The sequence below is a fragment of the Bombina bombina genome, chromosome 2, assembly GCF_027579735.1.
Source record: "Bombina bombina isolate aBomBom1 chromosome 2, aBomBom1.pri, whole genome shotgun sequence".
NCBI lineage: Eukaryota > Metazoa > Chordata > Amphibia > Anura > Bombinatoridae > Bombina > Bombina bombina.
Window position 1 is genome coordinate 64,271,988 of NC_069500.1, and position 25,563 is coordinate 64,297,550.

General features: G+C 35.0%; 1 long non-coding RNA gene across 1 annotated transcript in view; it reads right to left on the reverse strand.

Annotated features, from left to right (window-relative positions):
* LOC128647649 (uncharacterized) overlaps positions 1-25,563 on the reverse strand; it is a 249,813-nt gene that overhangs the window by 123,304 nt on the left and 100,946 nt on the right. The window contains exon 2 of the long non-coding RNA XR_008400372.1: positions 14,440-14,497. This is a non-coding gene — a long non-coding RNA (uncharacterized LOC128647649). The remainder of the gene's footprint in view (positions 1-14,439; positions 14,498-25,563) is intronic.

Sequence of the window (25,563 nt, forward strand, 5' to 3'; positions counted from 1 at the left end):
TAGAGGGGGACATCAGTGTTTTTGCCTTCTATTTTGAGTAGGTGTTCTCTTATTCGGTCTCGTAGTGGCCGGCTAGTTTGCCCTATATATTGCAGGCCACACGAGCATTCAAGGAGATATATGACGCCTTTGTCTTTACATCTTTCGGGTGCAGACTTGGTACTCTATCGCCGATATATAGATGACATTTTGATGATTTGGAGAGGAAGTGTTAGTGATTTAGAACACACACTTCATGTAATGAATCAAAATACGACCAATCTAAAATTAACTTATCAATACTCAAGTGAACAAATAACCTTCCTAGATCTCCAGATCAACTCACACAAAGGCAACATCAATACCTCCACATACTTCAAACCAGTCGATTGTAATAATTATCTACATCAGAAAAGTTGTCACCATAATAAATGGATTAAAAACATACCAAAGGGACAACTTTTAAGAGTAAAAAAAAACTGCTCAAGTGATAAAGATTGGCAGAATCAGTCTAAAATTCTACTGGAACGCTTCGAAGAGCGAGGATATAATATGAGTGAGGTCAACAACACCATGGAAGAAGTGGATAAAATAGAAAGAAAGTCATTACTGAAATACAAAAATAAAGAGAAATTGACCAACCAAGACATTCTAAATGTACCCTTCATTACTGAATACACTCAAGATAAATATAACATTGAAAAAAATGATTCAAAGGCATTGGAACATACTAAAGGAAGACAACAATATAGGCGAAAAGATAAGTGAAAATCCACACTTCATATATAAGAAGTCACGAAATCTGAAGTCGATGCTGGCACCAAGTGTGAAACCGAAGAAGCTAAGCTTGGTGACAGGGATTCAAGGGGATCAACTAAAAGGCTTTTATCCATGCATTAAATGCAAGGCATGTAAACACGGCCTAAAAAAGAACTCTCTCCAGTCTTTCATCACAAAAGAAAAATTTAGACTGAGACAGATGATTAGATGTAAAGACAAAGGCGTCATATATCTCCTTGAATGCTCGTGTGGCCTGCAATATATAGGACAAACTAGCCGGCCACTACGAGACCGAATAAGAGAACACCTACTCAAAATAGAAGGCAAAAACACTGATGTCCCCCTCTACAAACATTTCACACAAAAACATAATGGTGACACCAAAATGATGAAATGCATGGGTCTACAGATAGTCGAAAAAGATTGGAGAGGGGAAGACATTAAGAAAAGGCTGCTCAAAGACGAATATAAATGGATTTTTGAAATGAATACTATATATCCCAAGGGCCTAAATGCCAAATTCAAAATAGCACATCTTTTATAGCTATAGTTTAAAGTATATAGTTATAATGTAGTTACACAGATACCATAGATCTAACTCCATATGTCTGTAACAGTTACTAATAGTAAGAAGATAAGAATATCCAAAGTTATTACCATTTATGTGTGACCAGAGACTTTAATGTTAATAAGACACTGAACCCAATTTATTAGCAATTAGCACCTATATTTTATAAACCTATATAGATTCAGAATCAGATCTAGCACATCAAATGTCTAGTTTTCTAGTCCATACTATGACAAATAGTGAAAGTATACTACAAGATATATGCCTTTATGTTATCCTGTTGTATCATTTATCAACTTTTAATATGACACGTAACTAAATCCAAAATAGGATTTTATCATATTTATTTGTATTATTTTATTTTGACAGATACAAAATATATCTGCTTGTTTACAAAGACAGTTTCTAAGATTTCCTCTCTTTATTGTATAAGCACTTTGATGTGGTATATGAATTAAAATTGTTGTGCTTCACCTATCGTAGCTACATTAATAATTTGGGCTGTAGTCAAAATTAATTATCTTTTCTATATTATATAATCGATAATTCTCAAAGTTAGTCATTGATGCAAATATGAACAACTATACATCTTGGCCACTACATATAAACAACAGGTCAATTAATCAGCCGAAAGAACTGATTTTTGCTCTTACTATCGCCCACATCCAATATGGCCGCTGAGGAATCAATGACAAATGGCACGATTCCAAGCCACACCCCTCACACGCTATAGGCTGTGAAATACTTTAAATTGTAGCAAACTAATGGAGCTGGCACTAGTCTTGATAAAGACCTCATTTAGAGGTTGAAACGCGTTGACAAATTCCTGATACACTGCCGACTAACCAGCCCGAATATTCACTACAGATAGGTGAGTTTATCTCCTAATTTGTTTCGAGCAATTGTTCTTTTTGCCACAATCCGTTTTCTCTTTCTTCCAAAAAACAAGTAAACCGGAGTATGCTTTAATCCAAATTCCAAGTCGAAAAATTCACCAATAACCAACTTGTCCTCATTTGGATTTTTTGTTGTGTGGATTTACTTTTGACTTAACCGCATCTAACTCAATATTTGTTTGGACACCTAAGACTTTGTTTGGACACTTAAGCCCTTATAGACAAATGTTCGCTCTTTCATTTTACTAACCTGGTCTCAAAAAGACCATTTTATTATATGTGTTTCTAGTCAGATTTTATCTGACACTATTTGTAATATATATCCTGTGTAACTCGTTAAGAGTTATTTCTATTTCTAATATTCAATTTGGATTGGCCAATCCATCTATGCATTTTTGTCTGTGTTCATAATATTGAATACCGTTATATTGTCAAACATTTTTCACAGTGTCTTATATAGGAGCGCTCTCTCCTTTGCCTTTTAATCGACACTATCTAAATATCTTTTTATACCATACCAAATATCACGTGAAAAAAATCCCTCTAGCTCTATCTATGCACTTATTGTATACACCTTAATTTACACATTTCTATATGTGATCACTAAGCTTTGCACACTAAAGCTGTATTTTATTTCGATCGCTTAGCGTACATTTATTATCTAGGATACAATTGGATATGTATTATCTAGATTTTCTGCTCTCTTTGCTTAACCTAACTTTGGCACTGAATATTGTTACATTAGTTTATTGTCACATGAAAATTGTAACGATCTTTCACATTCATACCAATTAGAGTGTTCTCTTTTCGTTCTTTAACTGACACCTCATATCAGTTACATATAAATTATAACGATTTCCTTGTTTTTTTTCTCTTCTTTTTTTCGTTTTCTCACTGACACTCTGTATTACGATATTAACCAATATCACGCTGATCTCTTAGGTAACTCAACTACTTATAAAAAGTTCTTTATCACCATTAATGGTTACTGAAACTCAAGTTTCGTTATTCTATGTTCTCTTATAACGGACAAACCATCCCAACAGACAATATTGGGCTTTTCAAATTGTATTTTGTGTATCTGTCTTTTTAAATTTGTGCTTGCCAATTTATCAGTACTGTTTTTAATATTTGTTTTTAATAATTATGTATTATTGAACTGAATAGATTTTTTGAACACACTCTTTTAAGTTATTTTTTGAATTACACTCTTTTTAAGTTATTACTTTATCTTTTGAGTCACCAATAACTTTGAATACTATCAAGTATAAGGAATAAACCCAAACTGCTCTCTGTATTTAACTTAATCTACCACTTGCTGAAAGTAGAATAACTTTTAGGGACTTATATAATAGACAAATTTTGTCTCAACATCTATAATCCAATTATCTCTATGCACATTTGCAAGACCGTATAGCATAGAGTCATTAATATATACCACAGTATATGTACAGAAACAATATTTAATGCATACAAATATAAAGTGATTCCTCCTGTTAATACTTCACACATATCTAATTGTTGTTGCTGTTGACTATGATGAATAACTGGTACCATAAAATAAATATACATTTTTATTTATGTATTTAATGCTGCTGCTGCTGCTGTTTTTGCTTTGTTTGCCACTTTTCTTACAATAGAATACGTCAGAAAACAGATGGAAAACTTTTGTAATGTTAGGCACAAATTTTAAATGGATTAGACTCTACGTTTGTTATAAATTTGGTCCTAATTCTTAAGACCATATGACTCATTTATGAAATACAGTTTTTAGCATTATCCATTAAGTTTAAAGAGATATAAAAAAAATAATAATAATTTCACACCATGAAAAAATAAAATTACCAGGTCACACCATGCATGTACCTTTGCCCATTCACATAAGCTTTAATGATTAAAAAGCATACAAAAGAAGTATATAAGTATATGGAAGAATTGTTTTCAGTGTTTTACCAAAAAATCTGACTTTGTTGTCTCGCTAATTTTTCTTTATCATATAATTTAATGTCCACTAAATATTAAAAACAAATTTGGTCTTCTACCTCTTATGATAGACATTTATTAGACACCAAGGGGTCAATGTAATATAGTTCGAGCAGACATGATACGATCTAGCGTATCATGTCCGCTGCACATCGATAATTATTCGAACTGCTGGTGCCGCTAGCAGGGGGTGTCAATCAACCCTATCATATTCTATCGGTTTGATTTCTGTCAGCTGGCCCAGAGCAGGCGGACAGGTTATGGGGCAGTGGAGCTTGATAAATTGACCCCCATATCATTTGACGATTATTTGTGACCTATCTATTTAGCAAATTTGTATCTAACCGCTATTTTAGCAATATATATATTTCTTTTTTTAAATAATACATTTTTATTATAGAGCAGGCATACCAAGGATATAGCAAAAAATGAAATAAATAAAAAATGTATGTCCTTAAAAAAGAGAGAGAACAAAAACAGAGAACTTTATGGATAATTGGGAACAGTAGGGTTCCTAGAAGCCACACCATCAAATAGCAAATACATTTTGGCAGCATAAAATTGTTCATGTGAAGGAATGTTGTCTGATCAAAGGTTTAATAAATGTACGATCTGTCAGCTACGGATATCTTCAAACATAATGAGTGGACCATACAAAACAAATGAGATCCAACAGTGAATGTATAAATATGTTTATTAAATTTGAAAAAGGGGTCATAAAAATAAGAAAAGAAAAAAGAAAGCTATAATAATATTATAGAAATACAAAACTCATAGCGATTAAAGGGAACAGATTTATAAATATCATTAGTACTTTAGCAATGATAGAAAAAAAAAACTTTTAAAATAAATGAACTGATACAAAATAAACTACCTTGAACGAAAAATGTACGGTGGGGATATACAAAGTAATTTAGAAAGAAGATTAAAGCAACATCTGTATGTTAACATTGTCATAAAAGTGTATAGATGCAGTAGTAACCAGCATGAGTATTATAAAATCAAAATCTAATTTCACTTGCTGCTTTTATCATTGTGACTGTACTGTAAAGAGCATTTTAAAGGCAGATCTCAAATGCTATATGTTAAACAAAAAAACTAACAAAAAGGAAACAAATATTGGAACTATGATTTTATCTTTATTGTCTATTATTCTCAAAATGAAATTGTCCAGCTTTATAGTAAAGTACTTTAAGGCTCATGTGTTATATAGATTGTTATGAATGAGGACAAACAGGCATTTTTAAAATAATTATATCAATATATGTATCTATAAATTGCTGTTCCCTATTAAGGGCTACATTAAAAGTGGGGCGCAAATTTTTACGAGAGTGCGATAAATAATCAGCCATTACAAGCTTGCGTTAGCAATTAGCTCTCCAAAAATGAACCAAAGATCAGATCTCTGGTTAATTTTCCAAAAGTGCCTCAATTGACCCCAAATTTTAATCTAGTATTTTATTAATAAAAAATAAACTGCACAAATCAGTATTTAGGGGTTAAAGTGAGAGGATATGGGGTGTTAGAGAAAAAACGGCACTAAAAAGTGCCTTTACATTACGATCTATGGGTAACGGTGTGTTCTCTATAAATATATATGCTTAAATACATATATATTTATGTGTTAACATGTCTTTTTGAGGGGGTCTCATTTATTACTGAATATAGTAATGACTTTCATCAAGTTTGCAATATCATTCGGAAACACTTTAATATGCTCAAAGCTGATGATGGCTTAATAGATGTGGTCAGTAAAGGGTGTAGATATACGATCAAAAAAGGCATATCCATAGGCAATATGATAGCCCTTACTCAATTGAGGTCCATCCATACCAGTGGCTCTTCATAGCTGCAATTCAAGGACACTTTCAGGTGCAGTTACCCTTATTGTCTGTGATCATTTACAGGTTGGGGAAGGCTTTAAGACCACAGTCACTGGAGAAACCTTTAAACATCTCTCATGTTTAAACTGTAGGGCAACATATGCCATCTACCTCCTTACATGCAGCCAATGTGGGACACAGTATGTGGGGCTCACAAGTAGGGAAATGAGAGAAAGAATGTGTGAGCATGTTTCCAGCATTAAACAAGTTAAACTCACTACCCCTTTGGTACAGCATTTTAAGGAGGTACATGGCAAAAGTGCTGAGTCCTTAAAATAGACTATTATAGAGATAGTTAAATGTCCGTTAAGGGGAGGAGATAGGTATAAGCTTTTAAGAAAGAGGGAGGTTTTCTGGATTCACAAGCTCAAAACAAGAATTCCATATGGTTTTAATTCTGATTATGACCTGATTAATTTCTGGGAATAGTTCCTTAAGATATTTTCTGCTGTGAATACCAGAAAACTTACCCCAATCCAACTTTTAAATTAGAAAGTTGTTTAAAATTGCATGCTCTATCTGAATCACGAAAGAAAAAATTTGGGTTCAGTGTCCCTTTAACTCTTTGATAAATACTCAAGGATGTGTATGGATATTTATTTTCAGAAGTGGACATTAGTAATGGGCTAGGTTATGTTTATGTAACCTAATGTGACATTAATCTGCTATAATGTCATTTATTCTTTATTCTCTATATGCTTTTTTGCTCTAAAAAATCACTGTGTAAAGCTCAGTTAATGTGAATAATTTGAATGTATGGCATTGATAGATAAGCCTTTATTTGCCTTTTTTTATATTTGTTTGTGTGTTGTATTCTGCAATGTATTAATCTTTACAATAGGTTAAATCCTATAAAATGCACCTGTAATACAAAAGGTTAAATGCAAGGTGATATGTATCCCACATGATTGGGGGGTGGCGATTGAAGGCTTACTCAATGCTAAAGTGTTTAGCCAATTATATACTATTAAGTGTTTTAAAGGGTCTAATTGAACCATACTCTGCAGCTATGATTACGGCTGTATTTGCCGAAACGCATCAGCAGCAGTGTTGAGGAGTAAGCTCCTTTCTCCATCTCTGCTGTCATAGTGGTATTTTGATCCGGCTATGAAATTCGGATTATCCTAAGTTATGAAGGTATAATCTAGATTTTATTAAAGACACAGAGACGAGTATTTTGCTTTCTTTCCTTTACTACTTAAATGCAGTTTTTAAAAGTATACATAAATGAATACAAATAACTGTCAATATTTGAAAAAGACAGTAAAAACAAAGTAGAAACCAGTGACCAATAAAATTAGAGAACTGGTTAAACTATAACAAAGTGACCAATCAGCTTGACAATGTAACCTATAAACTGTCCAATATACAGCAGCAAATCCTCTTTCTTGGCATCTGTTAAAGGAAATAATATGTCCATCATGGAAAAATAACTCCAAACCAAAAGGCAACAAAGGGTACTGAAAAGGAGTAACTTGAAGAAGCAGATCATCCATGAAGAAATATCCATATTATTTGTAGGTAATGAAAACCAACTGGAATCTTGTAGAAACTGGGAAGAACTTGATTGGAGATATGTCTTTTCACTCAGATGAAAAGGGATAAAACCATTTAAAATGATATCCTTGTTAAGGATTGAAAACTAAAACAAATAAACAATAAAAGATTAATAATATAATAATACATGTAAGGGAGGGAGAAGTGTATATATATTAAATAGAGGAGGGAAAATACTCGTCTCTGTGTCTTTAATAAAATCTAGATTATACCTTCATAACTTAGGATAATCCGAATTTTATTACAAGACCAGAGACTCATATTTTGCTAGTTTAAAGCAACTAACAAAATAAATTAAGAGAGGCATGTTCAATGGGTTTAAAATAAAATTGTTTAAAAATAGAATCTGAAGACCAGTTAGCTGCATCCAAAATTTGTTGTAGGGTAGCAGCTTTCAAAAATGCTTTAGAAGCGGCTGATCCTCTAACAGAGTGAGCAGAAAAAGACAAATCAATACCTGCTTCACTCATAACCCATTTAACCCACCTGGCAATAGAAGTAGAAGAAACAGGATGATGAGGAGGAACAAAAGATAACAAAAGTTGATTAGAAGAGGAAGTACGAAAGGAAGAGGTTCTACGTTCATATTCTTTTAAACATAAAACCACACAAAGAAAAGGTTCAGAAGGTAAATAAGGATAGAATATAGAAGTAGAAAAAGATTTAGTTCTTTTAGAAATAAAGAAAGTGACACCTTCAGGAGTGAAACGTTTAGAATTAAAATCTAAAGCTCTAACATCGGAAACTATGCGAAAAGAAATTAAACATAAAAGAGTAGCTAATTTAGCAGAAAGTTGTTTAAAAGATAGATAATCATTAGAAGGTCAAGATTTAAAAAGAGAAAAAACAAGATCAACATCCCAAAAGGAGGAATATTTAGGAGCAGGAGGTCTCTTAAGCTTAATAGCTTTCATTAATTTGCAAATTAAAGGGTGTTGACCCACAGGAAAATTATTAATAAAAGAATGTTTAGCAGAAATAGCAGATCTAGAAACATTAATAGTTCTGTAAGCTAATCCTGAATCAAAAAGAGATGTAAGAAAATTAATAATAGTTCTTATATCAACTGAAACGGCATCCAAACCTCTCTCCAAGCATCAGCTAGACCATCTGGTCCATGCGGAAAAATAGCATTTTTTGGTCCCTGGGGCCAGTGAGTCCTGAAGGAGATCCTTAGCTTGTTGTGATAAGCCCTGGAGAGATGAAGATTGCCTGAAATTGACCAGGCTATGAGACGAAGAGATCCTTGAAGGATAAGGTCGTGAGGATGGCCTTCTGGATCTGACAAGAGCAGAGGAAAAAGAGGAAGAAGAACAGGATGGTTGACAGATAACTCTAGAAGAGATGGGTACCAAGGTTGAGATGGCCAAAGGGGAGTGATTGACAGGAGATCTCGATGGACTACCGATATGGTTCTCTGAATCATAGAAAATGGGGGAAACGCATAAGCTGTCTGAAGGGGCCAAGGTTGGAGAAATGCATCAATCGCTAAAGCGTCTGGATCTGGACACCAACTGAAATACGGACGAATCTGAAAATTCAGTCTCGAAGCGAACAGATCCATCGAAAAAGGACCTCTGAGAGACTGAAGCGAATGAAAAACTTGATGATGAAGTTTCCAATCCCTGGAGTCTATCAGATACCGAGAACCCCAATCCGCTGTGACATTGGTTAAACCTGGAATATATTCTGCTCTAACAGAAATATTTCTGTCCAAGCAAAGGTGAATTAAATATTTCGTAATAATCGATAAATCTCTTGATTTTGTACCACCGAGACGATTCAAATAACGTACTGCAGAAATATTGTCCATTCTGAGTAAAATGGACACAGGAAAAGAATCTTTGACAAAACTCTTGACTGCAAAAGAGCCTGCCAAAAGTTCTAAGCAGTTGATATGAAAACGTTTTTCGTCTGAAGACCATTTTCCTCCCGTGATTGAAGGACCACAATGAGCTCCCCAGCCCGAACGACTGGCATCGGATTCTATAATTAGATCTGGAGTTTTCCCAAAAATGGCTCTCCCGTTCCAAGCTTCTATATGGGAGAGCCACCACGAAAGTTTCTCTTTGGCTTCTGAAGATAGAGGGATTAAGTGGGAATATGAAAGACCTTTCTGAAGATGAAAGATTTTTAAACGTTGAAGTTCCCTGTAGTGAAGAGGAGCAGGGAAAATAGCCTGAATAGAGGATGAAAATAACCCAACTATTCTTGCTATAGTCCTGATGGGGACCAAAGATAAAGAAAGAGTTTTTGAAATCTCTTTCTTTATATTCACAATTTTCTCTCTGGGTAGACTGAGTGTAGAATTTAATGTGTCTATTTGGAAAACTAAAAAGGTTAAAGATTTGGTTGGTGAAAGAACTGACTTCTCTTTGTTGACTAAGAAACCTAAATTTTCTAGAATATATATAGTAAGATGGAGTTGAGAATTTAGAACGACAGAGTTCTGATTCATAATCAAGATATCGTCTAAATAGATGATGAGACGAACGCCTCGAAGGGCGAAGCCAAATAATGATAGGTTTCATTAGTTTGGTGAAGATCCAAGGAGCTGAAGATAAGCCGAAAGGCATACAAGTGAAACTCCAAATCTTTTCTTCCCAAACAAAAGTGAGAAATTTCCTGTGTTCTTGAGCTACAGGAACTGTAAGATAAGCATCTGTCAGATCTAATCTGACTAGGTAATCGTTGTCTAGAAGGCAATCTCTGAGAAGATGGATACCTTCCATTTTGAAATGTTGATAGACAACAAAGGCATTTAGAGATCTTAAATTTATAACTGGGCGAAATTGACCATTTTTCTTTTTTACGAGATAAAGATTGCTGAGAAAACAATTTTGAGAATTTAAAACCGGTTCTATTGCTTGTTTTGATAAAAGGTTTGAAATTTCATTTTGAAAAAGTATTCTGTCTGAAACTGAAAATTTTATTGGAAGAGGAAGAGAATTTTGGAAAGGAGGAGAAATAAAATCTATAAAAAGACCTGAAACAGTGTGAAGAACCCATTGATCTGTAGTGATCGGGTTCCAGTTGTGTGCAAAGAGAGATAATCTTCCTCCTACTATGTTTTGGGAAGAAACATGAAAAGGAAGAAAAGAAAGATTTACCTTTAGGGGTGCGGGATCTTTGCCTTGAACATTGAAGTCTTGGGTTATAAAATCTTCCTCTGGAAGGTAAGAAACCTGAGGAGACTGGATTTTGAAATTGCCTTTGATGTTGGAATTGTTGACTGGAGAATTGAGACCTATTTGGGTATGAAGCACGGCCGGGAAAGCGGCCTCTACCTTTCCCAGCCTGTTCAGAAAAACGTTCTTGATAAAAGATCTTTTTCATAGATGTTCTCACTTTATTTAAATTGGAAAAAGTATTAACATAACTGTTTAGTTCTTTGATAAAAGTGTCTCCGAATAAAAGGCCATTTGTATCAGAATGAATTTCATTTATAGCAAAATCACACACTCTGGGGTCAATTCTTCTAAGGATGTTACGTCTACGCTCTGTGTACATTGCAGAATTGGCATTCCCTAAAAAGCTGAGCATTCTCTGAAGCCATTCTCTCACAATGACCGGATCTAACAAAAAATTGTCATACACAGCTTGTTCAGACAAATCAAAAAGTTTTGCTAAGGGGCCAATGGTGTCTAACATTTTGTCCTGACAAATTTTCCATGCCCTATCCATCCCTTTTTTAAGTTTAAATCCTGGGGAACCTATAAATTTAAAATTTTTTGGATCAACCTCAGGGGTACAACTTGCATTGTTAGGGAGAATCGGTCTAGGACATTCTGCCCTCATTTTATTTCTGGAATCCCTTTTTAAAGGTTGGCGAAGTTGGAAATCAATAAAATCTGCAATGTCTGATGAAGGACACCACTCCGCAGATCTAGGATGATGCAAATCATCAGCGTTAAACCTAGGGTTACCTAGACAATCAAAAAACTTCAAATTTTTAGAATGAAGGTGTTTAGATTTTTTCAAACATTTTTTAAATTTTTTAATCTTCGGAGAAGCCGAAGAATCTTCAGATGAAGAGTGAGATAAATAATCCTCAGACTTAACCGAATCCAGAGAGGAATCGGAATTAAATTCTGTATCAGAGCAAACATCAAAATTATCATCATTGGCCAAAGCCACTCCCATTAGTGACCTCTTGGGAGTAGAGGAAATAGCAGGTGTTATTCTTCCTTTCCTGCAAGGAACAGCAGAGCCAGAGACAAGATTTCTTAATCAATTTATTACTTTCCTTAATACCACTAGAAATAGGTCTTTTCCTTTTTATAGCCTTTTTTGAGGATTTATCAATTAAAAAGGTTATTTTTTCCAACATTAAGTTCATGGAAATGTCAATCATTTTTTGAACACCTTCAGAATTAAGTGAAGGGTTTAAATCTGAGGTTTGAGACATATTGAAGAATAAATATATAGTATAATAAAACTATATTTAGATATAAACTTATTTAAAATAAGAACTATTTAAATATAATAAAAAACAAATTAAAATATTTTAAAATATATTTTAGAATTGACCCCAAAGAATATGAGAAAACAATTAATTTAATATAATTAAAAACTTTTGTAAGGTGTGATAAAATTTTTGGTCAGAAGATGGAGACACAGACCAGTAAATATGAATTAAATAATGTCAGCCGGAAACAAATACTTTAAATCCGGAGTGCAACAAAATAACAACTGTGTCAGATGGCAGCCAGCTGTTTGTGAGGTAAAGAGGGCAGGAAACAAGTCGGAACTACGCAGTGTACATGGAGGATCACTGTGCATGCGCACCGAGGCCGACAGTCACAAGATGGACGTCGGCACATCACAGCACAACGGACAGACAAAGCAGAGGCAATGAAAGTATAAAGGGCCAAAATATACAGGTAAAAATTAAGATAAACGAAACCGGAATAAAAACAAAAAAATATAGAGATAAGAAGGGGGGGGGGAAATTATTAACAAACGAATAAGTAATAAATAATAAAAAACGGACTATTCTGTTTAAATAAAAATAAAATGTTAAAAGAAATTTAGAACAATGAAGATAAACAAAGTAAAGAAATAAATAATTTCAATAACATTTTGTTTATTAACACTCTGAGCAATACTTATCTTTCCTGAAGCAGTAAAAGAAAGAGGATTTGCTGCTGTATATTGGACAGTTTATAGGTTACATTGTCAAGCTGATTGGTCACTTTGTTATAGTTTAACCAGTTCTCTATTTTATTGGTCACTGATTTCTACTTTGTTTTTACTGTCTTTTTCAAATATTGACAGTTATTTGTATTAATTTATGTATACTTTTAAAAACTGCATTTAAGTAGTAAAGGAAAGAAAGCAAAATATGAGTCTCTGGTCTTGTAATAAAATTTTAACTTTTTTGTCAATAAAAGTTCAAGTTTTAATCACGATCTGTGTGGCAGTGTTCCTCTCTCTCTTTGGTGTGGGCTGTGAACATGTCTTTATACACATATAAACACATACATATATATGTATATATTCATATAAATATATATTTTAAATCTGCTGCCCATCCCTGCATGACTTACCCTCTTCACTGTGCTAGGTTCTCATGCCGTGTCTCACAGAATGAGAACGAAGCTCCCATTGGAGCCTATGGAAGTGCTCCCTTGTGAGCGCAAACTTTTTATGCAAAGGTTTTTTTCCAGCTTCTGTTCTTATATGAAGAGGCAATTTCAACATATTTGCTGTGTATTTGTCTCCTCTTAATTATCCACTCTCTAGTTAAAGGGACAGTCTACACCAGAATTGTTATTGTTTAGAAATATAGATAATCCCTTTATTACCCATTCCCCAGTTTTGCATAACCAACACAGTTATATTTATATATGTTTTACCTCTGTGATTACCTTGTATCTAAGCCTCTGCAGACTGCCCCCTTATCTCAGTGCTTTTGACAAGCATGCAGTTTAGCTAATCAATGCAGACTCATAAATAACTCCACGGGAGTGAGCAGAATGTTATCTATATGACAAACATGAACTTGCACTGTCTAACTGTTAAAAACTTTTAAAATGCTCTGAGCAAAGAGGTGGTTTTCAACGGTTTTTAGAAATCAATTTGAGCCTACCTAGGTTTAGCTTTTCAAAAATACCACCAAGGGAACAAATCCAATTTGATGATAAAAGTAAATTGGAAAGTTGTTTAAAATTGCATGTCCTATCTGAATCATGAAAGTTTAATTTTGACTAGAATGTCCCTTTGAGTGTACCCATACATATTATATTCCCTTTTCTTTAGCAAACAGACGGGGCTTTCTTGGGATACCCTATATGGATACATAAAATAACAATAAATTGGAATTTAATTCTGAAAAAAGGGGGTTGGAAATGAAATTCTTATCTGTTTTCTTTAAAATAATTTCTACAAAACTAGTGTAGCTAACAAAAAATACCACCAACTAGATTCATTGCGGCCGATTTATGAAAGTGCGAGCGGACATGATACAATGTAGCGTATCATGTCCGCCGCACATCAATTAATGGCGACAGCATAGGCTGTCGGCATTTATCATTGCACAAACAGTTCTTGTGAACTGCTTGTTCAATGCCGCCCCCTGCAGATTCGCGGCCAATCGGCCGCTAGCAGGGGGTGTCAAACAGCCCAATCTTATAGACATAGGTTTCCAAGTAATTTATATGAAATGTAGGCAAAATATTACAAGGAGGGAATTATTGCTTTAATACCAAAATTTGCTATGCTTGGACTGTAAACAAAAAAGTGGTCGCACAGAAGTAGATATTTGTAGAAACTAGACAACCAGGATACTTACCAAAAGACATATGGACATCTTTAAGTTAAGCCTTTTATCCACATGGGCGGAAAATAAACTGTGGAATAAAAAAAAAAACTATTAAAATAAATTTATTTAAAAAAATTCACTTTGTTAAAATACATTTATAAATCAAAGTGCACCTTATTAAAACAAATGTTAACTATTTGTATGACATAGGTGTTAACAGCAGGGGAAGAAGAGGGTTCAAGACAAGGCACTGTTTACAATTGCTTGTCCTTTATGATGGGATCACATGGCCATGAGGGCACTTTATTGGACATCTCTGGACATTTTAGTGAAGCATTTAGTGATAGCCCACTGAGGCTGATACCAGCATGCATTGCAGCATGCCAGTATCTAGGCACTATTTATTTAGTGCAATGCAAGGATTCAACAACATGATCTCCCCACTGGATGACCTCCATAGCACTATTTATGCGCTGCAGAGGTATGCAGAAATAGTACACTACCTGAGCTTGAGGAAGCAGCTTAAGTACAGGGTACAGTGGTCATCCTTAAGGGCTAAGTGACAAGTGTAATAGTATGATAGCATGATCTAACTAGTCACTAGTCTGACATAATTATCAAAGAAGTCTCATCGATACTGTCAAGTCAAGTCCTCTTAAAGGGACATAATACTCATATGCTAAATCACTTGAAACTGATGCATTATAACTGTAAAAAGCTGACAGGAAAATATCACCTGAGCATCTCTATGTAAAAAAGGAAGATATTTTACCTCACAATCTCCTCAGCTCAGCAGAGTAAGTTCTGTGTAAAAAGTTATACTCAGCTGCAGCCAGCTGCAGGTAAAAATTAAAAAAAAATGAAGAAATGAACAGCAGCCAATCAGCATCAGCAGTGCTGAGGTCATGAACTCTTACTGTGATCTCATGAGATTTGACTTAACTCTCATGAGATTTCATAGTAAGCTTCCTTTACCTGATTGGTGAAATAATATGAGAGTGCACGATGCTCAACCCTTAAGATGTCCCAGGACAGACACACTAAAATGCTGCTTAGAAATCCTTTACAATGGGAGGTGGCTACTGAGGAACTTTTGAGGTAAAATATCTTTCTTTTTTACATAGAGATGTTCAGGAGATATTTTCTAGTCAGCTTTTTACAGCTATGCTGCATCACTTTCAAGTATTTAAACATTTGGGTATTATGGCCCTTTAACTGGAAGCCTCAGCTATATAGCATAATTCCAAAACTCTTATAAAGCCCTTATAGGCATAAAATTAAAAAATCATAGATTATTTCTAGTTCATGTAAGTCATGAGGCAATGCCAACCATGTTCCCAACACACAGAAGGAGCTTCTTCAAGGATAGAAAGTTTTTTTAAGAAAAATGTTAAAAAACTGTTAAGGCCACATTATACTATTTTGTTTGTTGTGTGTTTTATCCAAAGGAAAGTATTTTAAAGGGACACTAAACCCAAAAACTTTCTTTCATGATTCAGGTAGAGAATACAATTTTAAACAACAATTTGCTTCTATCATCTAATTTGCTTAATTCTTTAGATATCCTTTGTTGAAGAAATAACAATGCACATGGGTGAGCCAATCACTCAAGGCCTCTATGTGCAGCCACCAATCAGCAGATACTGACCCTATCTAGATATGCTTTTTAGCAAAGGATATCAAGAGAATGAAGCAAATTAGATAATAGAAGTAAATTAGAAAGGTGTTTAAAATTGCATACTCTTTCTAAACCATGAAAGAAAACATTCGGGTTTCATGTCCCTTTAAATGCATCAGAGTGTTTTGTTTTAAAGACAACTTTCTTCCATCAGACTTGGGAGGATATGTCCATGTCATCTAATAGAGATGAAAGAGTTGCCCCATCTACAAATGAGCATGTATAATGCAGTATCAAAAAACAATTCCAAATAGTTCTTTCCATTTTTTTTTCATACAAACTATTTTAAAAAGTTTAATTGTTGCTAGTTGTACATATTTTTACCTGCAAACTCCTTTTAAATAATTAAACCTTTAATGTATTGCATATTAGTTGTATAAGTAAGTTATATAATGATGGAAATCTTGAAAACCTCCAAAATACACAGGGCAGAGCCGCAACATCCCTTTCTGTAGTCACAAATGACTGATAATTAATGTCCTTAAGAATTATAAGCAAACAGCAACAGGCTTACTTCAAAAGTCTAATAACATTGTTCAATAACTTTATCTGAAAATATATTCTTCTTCCCAAGTCCAAATAAATGCAAGATAACTCTTTTTAATGTCATGTTAGCTTTTCCTGGACACAGACAGTGGTTTAGGCATCAGCTGCAAGAAGAAAGCAGCCTGTGAGTGTGAGTTCCTGGTGTATGTGCACCAAGTTCAGGGGCACGATGTGAAAAGGTGAGTGTGGCTGCAAATTAAGCTCAAGAACCTCATGTATGCTACAATCAAGTCAGGCAAAAAAGCAGGGCACTACCACAATACTCCTGCACCAAAGCAGGAAGCCCCTCATCACAACCCTGTTAATCAATGCATGGCAATGCCTAAATCTTTGTGCATCAATGCAGGGCATTAATTTACCCAATTCCATAGGCACCAATGCAGGGCAGCATCTTAATCCCATACCTGAGCATCATTGCAGGTACATACTGTATCCCATCCCTGTGCACTATTGCAGGGGAACACTTTTCACTTATCGCATTATGCAATAAATAATAATAATATACAGCAAGAGGTAAATATTATAGATGAATGGATAGAAACATAATTAGGTGAGAATATGTAAGTTCAATGGCAGGCAAGGTACTGGGTGTCATGTCAGTGCCCAGAATTGATTCAGGGACCTCTGTTGCTGGTTCTCTGTCAGCCTGTTGCTCTGTCTCTGCACCACTGGAGAGCTCTGGCTCAGGCTTAGAGTTTCTTTGTGCTGCTACCTGCACTGGATAGCTCTATGACTACACCTTCTTGCCAGCTGCAGGTTCTTTTTCAATCAGCACTGCTATTTAAGGCAGCCTCACAGACCACTCCATGCCTTGACATTGTGGTTTACCAGCTTTGTTTGTGCCTCTCTGCTGAACCTAAATTCCTGTTTGGGGTTTCTCCTGGTTCCTGAATCCGGCTTGTCTCCTGACCTCTCTTTTGGATCTCCCCAGTGTATGGCTAAGGATTGGACTGCTTATCTAATACTAGGAACTTGGCTTGATTTCTGACTACTCTTCTTGATTCTCCCAGTGTTTTGATGACTGATCAGACTGCTTATTGGTAAATGATCCTCAGCTGACTTATGACTACTCTCTCTCATTACTTGCCTGCCTCAGTTTCTGTTATCCTGTTTCACCATCCTTTAGCTTTGGTATCCTGCTTCAGCACCAAGACCTGCAGAAAGGACACCTGCAGGCACCAGTTTCATGCTTCGGTACCCAAAATCTGCAGAGGGTATCTGTCAAGTACCAGTATCCAGCTACTGCACCCAAGCTCTGCAGAGGGTACCTACCAAGTACCAGTCTCCAACTACTATACCCAAGCCTTGCAGAGGGTATCTGCCTAGTACAAGTCTCCAGCTACTACAGCCAAGCTCTGCATAGGGCTAATGCCAAGTACCAGTATCCAGCTACTGTACCCAAGCATCTACCCAGCTTCTGTATCCTGCTCCTTTCTTGGCCTCAAGTGGGCACTCCAGTCTCAGCCTCAGAGTGGGCACTCCAGTCTCCACCTCAAGTGGACTCTCCAGTCTCAGCCTCAAGTGGGCACTCCAGTCTCAGCATTAGAGTGAGAACTCCTGCCTTTGGCCCAAGTGGGCACTCCAGTCCTCGGCTCGCTAAAGTTGACATTTCAGATTCAGTACAAATAATGGGAACTATAAACCCCAATGGTAATCGCATTAATCCCAATCCAGTGAAAATCATTACCTCCGAAATTTTGTCTGACCAAAATAAAACTACCAGAATTTGAGTCTGACAGATCATTGTCCTTTTTCTGCCCTCCCATCTTTCACATGATACTTGAGCCCCTTCATGTGTTTTTAACTTGTCCAATTCCATTTTTCTTTGTTACTAAAGAATCTCATAAAAGTTCATTTTTAACCACTGTATCCCTTTGACCTAATAATGTTGTGAGTGCAAATGTTTATTCTTCTTTCAGTTCTTTACTGAATTCAAAAGGATATTACGTTATAATACATTGCCCCCATCCCCCTACATATGATTCAAATTTCACAACCACTATATAATTTCCACTAGAGGATAACGTTTTAACTTATATAGTAGTGCCATTGGTTCTTTCCTAGTTTAACTATTACCTATATCTAGATATCTTCTAGACTTCACCAATAGAGCACACTTTACTTTCATTATTTCTAAGCACATGTCTTCTTTATTAGATAAGGATCTCGCTGCTAGGCAACAAGAAAGATTACAAAATCTGAATACTGTATTTAAACCCCCACAAGACGACCAGATCAACACACACAATATGAATAATACCTTAAAGGAATTACACAAGAAACTATTCAAACAGCCCAAAGCTTGGTGGAATCACCACTTTTTCAAAAAATATATTGATAAAAATCTGATTCCATGAGGTCTCAGAATTCAATTATTTCCTGCATTTCAATTAAAAAATAACACACTAACTCAAGAGTGGGAAGAAGCTCTATCCGAATGCTCACAAAAATTGGTCAAGATACTTATTAAGCATGACCAATCAGAGGTAGATAGACTACAGGTATTAATAGTTTATTAAAACTCAAAATTAGCCAAATTTGAACCCCTAGAGAACTTTAGAAATTATAACAACAATATCAAAAAGATATGGACAAATTAGAGGATGAGATCTGGAGCTTCTGAATTAGAATCAAGACTTAGGGAAAGAGGATACAGCAACAGAAGCCTTAAAAAGCCAAATATAGAGGTCTGCACACCACAAGATCACAATTGTTACAACGCAAACAGAGATATTCTGATGAAACAACCAGATTAATTACAACCTTTAATCCACAAATGCCAACAACCAAGAGGATCATTCAAGACTCATGGCATATAATCAAATCCGATCCAGATTTAGAGCCAATTGTTGGGGATAATGTATCCATATGCTACAGAAGATCACAAAATCTTAAAGACAAACTAGCGAAGAGTCATTTTGTTCAAAGAACCCGATGTACAATATTTCCCAGAACATATCGATGTAGGAACTGCATTTATTGCTCTCATATAATCAAAAGGATATAATCATTGATCATTTTGAAAACAAACATAACTTGTAATACAAGTGGAATCATTAGTGCATTAACCTGCAAATGCAGGTTACATTATGTAGGGATACGCCCGATTTTTCAACCAATCACAACAGCGGATGCGTGATCGACAGGTTGTCCAACTAATCAGCTTTAGCAAGATCCTATAAATTAACGTGAGAAAGACGGCAATAGCACCCTTTGAAAAAGCCATGACGGAAAAATGCGTCAGTGGCATTTGTGTGTATTATATGTATTAATTTTTAATAGCATAAGGGGTTCTTTAATATTACAATGGAGAGTATGGGAAAACAATAGGTCTGCCTTTAAATTAATAGGGATTTGCTAGCATTAACTAGTACACATCCTAACTGGTCAGTGCAACCATATTAATTCTAGGATACCTAGACTGGGATTCAGCACAAATAAGGGGAACTATAAACCCTAATGGCAATTGCATTAATCCCAATCCGGTGAACATCATTGCCTCTAATATTTTCACTAACCAGAATAATCCTACCAGAATTTTGAGTCTGACAGATCATTGTCCTTTTTCTGCCCTCCCCTCCTTCACATGATATTTGAACTCCTTCATGTGTTTTTAATTTGTCCAATTCCGTTTTTCTTTGTTACTAAAGAATCTAATAAAAGTTAATTTTTAACCACTGTATCCCTATGACCTAATAACGTTGTGAGTGCAAATGTATATTCTTTTTTCAGTTCTTTACTGAATTCGATAGGATATTTAGTTATAATACACTGCACCCTATCCCCCTATATACTGTATGATTCAGGTTTTACAACCACTATATAATTTCCACTAGGGGATAACATTTTTCACTAATATAGTAGTGCCATTGGTTCTTTCCTAGTTTAACTCCAGTTCCTGGCCCTAAAGTGGGCACTCCAGTTCCTGGTCCCAGAGGGAGCACTTCTTCTGATTCCAGTTCCTCTGTGGATGTTACTGCTGTCCAATCTTGCTTCCAGTATTCAAGTCTCCAGTTCCTTTGCAATAAAACTTGCCTTGTCTGCCTGTTCACTCAGCCATGCCTAAAAGGGGTAGTTATGCTAAGAAGTCTATACCTCTGGTCCCTTTTAGAGCACAAGACGCCTTATCTTTGACACCACCTCAAATGAGCTCCCAACCCCTGAAATGGCCTCCATGACTGGGTAGATAGGCAGATGGATGGTACAGAATATAAATAGGATACAATCTGTTAATCCCTTGTCTTTGCCCTACATAGAAGCACCAAAACTGTTTGGTAAACAATGAGGTCTCATTATAGCAAGTCAATAGATATAAACACTCACAGCAGCTGGGGTAAATATACCGGATAGCATTAGAATGCTTACAATTACATTCAACATCTCTTCCTAGAAAAGCAAAAAAATAAATAAATATTTAAATTAACTGGTTTAGTAAACTTACAGAATTCTGAAAATCTAAGTTACAGATTTTGCTTGTTAGTCTCTCTATAAGGAGCGTGGGACAAAGCACAATTTTGAAACAAGAGCAATAGGTGTTTAATATCTTAATAGCATATAAGAGACGGCTCAAAAGGTCATCTGCTTTAAGGAACTCAAGTCAAAATGAAACGTTCATTATTCAGAAACAGCTAAGCAATTTTAAACAACTTTCCAATTTACTTCCATTAAAAAATGTACAGAATCTTATTATATTTACAGTTTTTTAATCACCAGCTTCTACTGAGCATGTGCAAGAATTCACAGACTATGGGGCCTATTTATCAAAGCATCAACTAAGTTGCATTCACCGGCGTCAATACACTCGCCAGACATCGCCAAAGATCGCTGCCGCAGACCTGAATATAATCTCCTTATTTATCAAAAAAGTATGGTGCGAAGAGCATCGGACTGGTGTTAAATAACAGTCATCGATGTCGCAGTTATTCAGGGTTTTCCCAACTTTATTTATACCATTTCATTACTGCCCATGAACAAGCACATTTCTCTAAAGCTAATCTTTTATTTTTTAACTGCTAATGTCCAAGAAATAGCTACATTTATACCTCAACAAACAATATCTCATAGAAAGTTCTATTTATATGTATTTGTTATACAAAAATACTAAATTAATGTGTATTTGTATTTCTAGAAGTCATGATATGCTTCAATCTCATTTTTTTTTTTTTATGATTATTAATGCTATAATTTGTACATATATCTTATCACATACTTGTATATATATATATATATATATACAGGGCTCAAAATTTCCATTCTTAATGGAATTGAAATTTAATGGTGGCGAGTTAAAGTTAGTGAGTGAATTTTGAATAAAAATGTACACTCCTATTGCAACATTGACAAACACACATTTTGGGCTATGTTCCGACCTAGAACATTCCTCTAGGGCTGTAGGAACACCATTAGTGCTTAGACTGTTACTTCTGAAAGGGTAAACAGAGGCAGAGAGAGAGATTGGAGAGCAAAGATAAAAGTGAACCTTTACAAGAAAATGGAGAAACAAATGAGTACAAATATATGAGAGAGGGGAAAGAGAGTGTAAAGAGAAGATATGGCCTAAGAGACAAGGGAGAGGGTAAAAAGAGAGATTGAAAAAAGGAGGGAGGGGAGATAGTTAAAAGAGAGAAGAGAGAGATGATAATTATTAAAAAAAGAAAAAATTCTTCAGGCCTGCTATGACCTTCCATGACTGTCAAGCACTCTCTTTCTCTACTCTCTGACTTCAACAACTTACTATCAATTTCTATCAAGCTGTTGTCTTACCCAGAACCACCAAGTTGATGTTGCTAACTGCTATGCACTTATTTATATTAATCTTTTTCTGTATGTAGCATTATTTAATTTGTTATATAAAGTATATAATAAAAAATATTAAAAATGACTACTCAATTATGTGTTTCACAATGGCTAAAGATATGCAAAGAGGGGATGGAGTAGTGTGTGTGATGTGGGCAGGTAGTGGGTAGGATCAGAAGTGGCGAGTAACATTTTGGCCTAGCTAGCAGCTTACGAGCTGAAATTTTGAGCCCTGTATATATATATATATATATATATATATATATATACTATATATATATATATGTGTGTGTGTGTGTGTGTTCTATATCAGAAATCTTTCGCAAACATATTTACATGTCCCTAAATTCCTTTTTTTGTTCTAAACAATGTTGTCTGCCGTATCTCTGTGTTTATTTATACCACTATATGTACATAGTGTGAATGTATTATTATTCTGAGCAGGAATAATTGCGAATATAGCATGTAATCAGGGTATCATATGTATTTATTTGCAATCAATGGATATTTTAAGAGCTGGGCCAGTTTTCTCTCTGTACCTGTGTAACCCCTCCTAAATGCAATCTAGTTTTAAAAACCACCCCTTCACAGGTGTTGTAAAATGGGCTGGCATATAAGATGACATTTCTTGCTGAAAAAGAAATTCAAGAGAAGGAAGAAATACACTGAAAATAGCATGACAGTAAAGAGGTGATTTTAATTTCTGCTGTATCTGAATCATGACAGTTTAAAGTTAGGTGGGCTATCCCTTTGAGCTATCAGTTTAAGATTATATTGAATCAAACATCAAATCGAATTTTAAAATCCTTGTCTAAAATATTACACTGGGTGTCCTAATGTCAGTATCAATGTTTAACTTTTAAACTAATTTCACATATACATACTTTCAAAGTATAATACACAATGTAACAAATGGCACTTACAAGTTCTGATGAGTGATCAATGACACAAGTATTGAGCAATTTGATTTGTTAGTGTTAGTTTATAATGTGTATTTGAATCAGATTGGCTAATGTCATAAATCATGTGATTATGTATATTCCAATCAAAAGTGGTGGAAAAATTCACTAGTGCGTGGGTTGTTTAGGAGTTTGCGTCATAATTGTTGCGAAAAGTGTTGAGTCAAATATGGTGCGCAGTGGAGAGTGTGACTTGTATTACATGGCTTAAACATGGTGCACATAGAGTTTTCCAAAAAATAAAAAGGAAGTTAGCTATATTATGTTGTGTATTTATTTCATTTTTATCTCCATATCTATTAGTGCGACAAGTTTGGGGCAAAACTTTTTAGAAATATTGTCCCCTTGCTTTGTAAGGAGAGACAAAGTTGTAACATAATCCATAAGTAGTAATGTATTTTAGATATGTGTGATTCGTTTCAGATCGATTCGGAAATTTGGAAAATTCGGCAAATTCGGTGATTCAGATCGGACCGAATTTCCGAATTAAAATACTGCAGAATTTACCGAATAAATCCGAATTACTTCGGAATTATTCGGTAAATTCGGATGGCCGTGGATTACACTAGTATTGTACAGTATAAATCTAATCCCACCTAACACTTACCGAAAATCCGAATCGAACTGAATCCAGACGAATTTAGTACATAATACTAGTCTAATCCCACCTAACACTTACCAAAATTCCGAACCGAACCGAACCGAATCCAGCTGAATTTATTTGAATCCGAATGAATCCGAAACAAATCCGAACCAAATTTATTCGAATCCGAATGAATCCGAAACAAATCCGAACCCAATTGATTCAAATTTTTCCGAATTCAAATCGCTCCGAACCGAAATTCGAAAAAATCTGAATCGATCCGAACCAAATTTTTTCGCCATGCACATGTCTATGTATTTTTCATTTTTATCCCTATATCTACTAGTGCACCAAATGTGAAGCAATAATATTGTTTGATTTAGAAAGGGTATACAAATTTAATAAAGTTTCTAATTTACTTTTATTATGTCATATACTTAATTCTCTTGCATCATCGAACATAAGCTTTCTGTGTTTTCACACTCCCACTGAGTTCTATGGCAACCGCGACCTCAAGGGTGGCGGATTGAAAACCAGGTACGCTGAGTCGGAAAAGACGCGAGCGTAAATGTAGAATTTTTGATAACTTAGTGAGAGGTTCAATTAGTGTCGATTAGGAGTGCGAATGAACACAATTCTACTCGAATACCACTGTTTTCAACTCGCATCGATCTACATTGGATTGAGATTGCGGGATCATATTTTACGTCACAAATTTCAACGTTTGCCGATCTTGACGCTTTGATAACTACGGCAGATCAATCTCGCGACAAATACGACACGGAATTCCGGTGTATTTTCAGTTGATGCTTTGATAAATAGGCCCCTATACGTATAAGCATTTGTGATTGGCTGATGGCTGTCACATGATACAGGAGGAGTGGAAATAGACATCTTTGAAATGTATCAGTAAAAAATCTACTACTCTGAGATTCAGACGAAGTGCTATTGCATTGTCTTTGTATCATGCGTTTGTTAATTATGCAAATCTACTGTATTTACCGGTCCTTTAATGACATGCTAGTACAGTGGAACTGGACAGATGGATGACTTTATTATAAATTATGACTTTTATAAAAAAGAGAGGCTCAGATATCTGACTTCTCTATTAGTCAAAACCCTTACTAATTTGATCATGTACTGTAGTACTCTTGAGCTAAAGGGTAAATTGTATTAATAGTTAAATTTCTAGACATAAGTGTATTGTAAATATTGTTTACTTTAATGCCTTAATTACTTTGTGAAATAATACATATGGAACCCCCATAGAATTTGCAGTTTATTAAACAGTTGTGTTTTATTATAATACTGTTGCTCAGATTACCTGAGGGAATTAAAGGGATTGTGTTTCTTTTTAAACATTTATTTAATTAAAAACATAAAGTAATATCCTAATGGTTTATCTGCCAGTATACAAACTGTATTAAGTAAGCTAATTGTCTTTAAAATGTCTGTAAGAGAAAACAGCACAGCAGTAGAAATACACATTTAAATAAGTCTAATGTGCTTTGCATGTAAGTTGATTTTTTTTCCTGCTTGTTCCTTGACATAAATTAAGCAACTTTTACACGCCATGTAGTCTTTAGTACAGT